Source organism: Chrysochloris asiatica, unplaced genomic scaffold (genome assembly GCF_000296735.1).
Source record: "Chrysochloris asiatica unplaced genomic scaffold, ChrAsi1.0 scaffold00077, whole genome shotgun sequence".
In the NCBI taxonomy this organism is placed as follows: Eukaryota; Metazoa; Chordata; class Mammalia; order Afrosoricida; family Chrysochloridae; genus Chrysochloris; species Chrysochloris asiatica.
In genome coordinates this window covers 14,122,842-14,126,056 of record NW_006408595.1, presented here as the reverse complement: position 1 = coordinate 14,126,056, position 3,215 = coordinate 14,122,842, and positions in this window count along the sequence as shown.

Sequence of the window (3,215 nt, the reverse complement as noted above, 5' to 3'; positions counted from 1 at the left end):
TACAGCCTAGGAAACCCCATGGGGCCAGTCTACTCTGTCACATGAGGGCGCTCTGAGTCAGAATGGACTCACTAGATGGCACCTAACAACAGCACTCTGTTGCCTGCCATCAGAGTCTGACCCCGCCGGCCCTGGTCACAGAGGAGGATGGAGCGTCCAGATAGGGAGCATACCTCCATTCTAGTGCACATCTGTGGCTCTCTCAGTAGTTCTCACCCCTGTTCTCAGGAGTAACGTGTCAGAGCAAATCACATTCTTTCAACACATGGGACTTAAGTTAAAAACAAAGATCAGCCTGGACTTTGGAGAAGAAGAGATGTTACAAAAATGCTGTCAGAAAGGAGTGTGCAGAAAGAGCTGCCCATCCTTGGTACAGGGTGTGTGTGTGTGTGTTTGTAGTGGGTAATGGGCTAAATGTCTGTATATGGTGGTTATGTGCCATCCAATTGGTTCCTACTCATAGAGACACTGTAGAGGGTTTCAGAGGCTGTAAATCTTTACAGGAGCAGAAAGCCTCATCTTTCTCCTGTGGAGCAACTTCTGTTTATGATAACCTGGCGCTTTTAAATGATTGGCTTATAGAGGCATAGTTTCCCTCTAATCCTCTGTGTCTCAGTGCCCAACACCAATGAATTGCTTTGATCTTAATGAGGTCCATTTAATGAATAAAATATGGAGATTTTGGTATTTATTTTTATGGGGATAAATTGAATATGTATGCCGTGTAATATCAGAGCAAAAACTATCCAGTCGAGGCAGGTCCTGAGTTAATGATAAAGTAATGGATTTGCATTAGCAAGAAGGCAAGACAAGAGTACAAAGTTGTTATAGTTTTGGGGGTCATCGGTTTGTTTACCCATATTGATTCCCCAAAGATTACATCATCACTGATCCTTTCATTTCTACCCTTTGCTCCCAAGTCTTTGTTGTTGTTGTTGTTATGTGCCATCGAGTCGGTACCGGCCCCTAGCAACCTTATGCACAGCAGAACGAAACACTGCCCGATCCTGGGCCAACCTCACAATTGTTGCCACGCTTGAGTCCATCAATGCTGCTACTTGGCCAATCCATCTCGTTAGGTGTCTTCCTCTTTTTCTCTGACCTACCACCTTACCAAACATGATATCCTTCTCCAGCAACTGGTCCCTCCTGACAATATGTCCAAAGTATGAGAGACAAAATTTGGCCATCTTGGCCTCCAAGGAGCACTCTGGCTGCACTTCTTAGTGAGCGCTAAATGTCTTTGAGTTCTTTGTGATTAGTTCCTGCTCATTGAACAGGGGATTAGCTTATTAGGAGAGTGAGGGCACAAAGGAAAGAACTCATGGACAATTCTGTCTAGCAACACACAGAGATGTCTGAGGTGCCAGTCTGTTTCTCTAGCCCAGGAGTAAGCCTGCTGTGGCTCCTTGTGACCTGATTTTAGCCTAGCTGTATTGTTAGGCACTATCAAGTCTACTCTGACTCATGGAGAATCTATATATCTATATATATACATACTGCTGTGTGCCATTGAGTCTGTTCCAACTCCTAGCAACACTGTATAAGGTTTTCAAAGCTGTAGATCTCTATGGAGGCAGAATGGATAACAAACATTGGTCTGGTCCTGTGCCATCCCATACTAGTTGGCATGTTTGAGCTCATTGTTGCTGTCACTGGGTCATTCCGTTTCATTGAAGGTCTGGCTCTTTCACTGACCCTTTACTTTAACTAGCAGGATGTTCTTCTCCAGGGATTGGTCTTTCCAGAATAAGTGAGATAAAATCTCACCATCCTCACTTTTAAGGAGCATTCTGACAGCACATCCTTAGACTGATTTTAGGCTAATAACCTGAAATCAAGACCTTGAGCAGCATCATTCCTGGAGTCTGGTAGTAGTGGAGTTTTGCTTGGTTATAGACTTGATTGTGTCCTTAGGTCTGACCCTGAATTAGACAGCCTCTTAGATGCCAGAGGTCCCCTTGTGAAATAACTTTCCCCACGGACCTACTGGAATGTCTGAAAATCCTTTTACAGACTTCTTGGAGATAAGCATTTTGAACTGGGCCAAGACGTTATTATAACTGGAAAACCAAACCAAACCCACTGCCATGGGGTCAATTCTGACTCAAGCTGTTGTTGTGCAGTGTTATCGAGTTGTTACCGATTCATACTGATCCTACCCTGTATAGGGTTTCTGAGGAGTGGCTGGTGGGTTTGAGCTGCTGAACTTGCAGTTAGAAGTTCAGTGCTTATCCTACAGTGCCACACCAGGACTTGCTATCTTACATGTTGTTGTTGTTAAGTGCCGTCGAGTCAATTCCGACCCCTAGCAACCCTGTATAGGATTTCCAAGGAGCAGCTGGTGAACTTGATCCACCGACCTTGCAGTTCAAATGACTTTGCAGTCTGATGCATTAGCCCACAGTGCCACACCAGGACTATCCTACATAGGGCTACTTAAACTATAAATCTTTATGGGAGCAGACAACTTCATCTTGATCCTGCAGAGTGGCTTGTGATTTTGAACTGCTGATCATTTGGTTAGCAATTCAACGCCTGTCTCACAGTGCCACCAAGGGGCAATATATTAGCTAATAGGTCAGCAGATGAGGTTCAAGTAGATGACGTAAGGGAATCTGTATCTTCCTTATGTGAGGTGCCCCTGAGTTGACTCTCACTCATAGTGACCCTATGTACAACGGAATGAAACATTGTCTGGTCCTGCACCATCCTTAAAATTGTTAGTGTGAGCCGTTGTTACAGCCACTGTGCCAATCCTTAATGGTCTTCCTCTTTTTCACTGTCCCTCTACCAAGCATGATGTCCTTTTCCAGTGACTGGTCTCTCCTGACAACTTGTCAATAGTAAGTGAGACGAAGTATCACCATCTTTTCTTCTAAGGAACATTATGGCTGTACTTCTTCCAAGACATTTGTTTGTTCTTCTGGCAGCCCATGGTATTTTCAGTATTCTCCACCAACACTAGAATTCAAACCCATCAATTCTTTTCTGGTTTCCTTATTCATTGTCCACCCTTCACATGCATATGAGATGATTGAAAATACCAGGGCTTGGGTCAGGTATACCTTAATCCTCAAAGATATCTTTGCTCTTGAATATTTTAAAGAGGTACTTTGCAGCAGATTTTCCCAATGTGATACGTCTTTTGATTTCTTGACTGATGCTTGCATGAATGTTGATGGTGGAGTCAAGTAAAATGAAATCCTTGACAG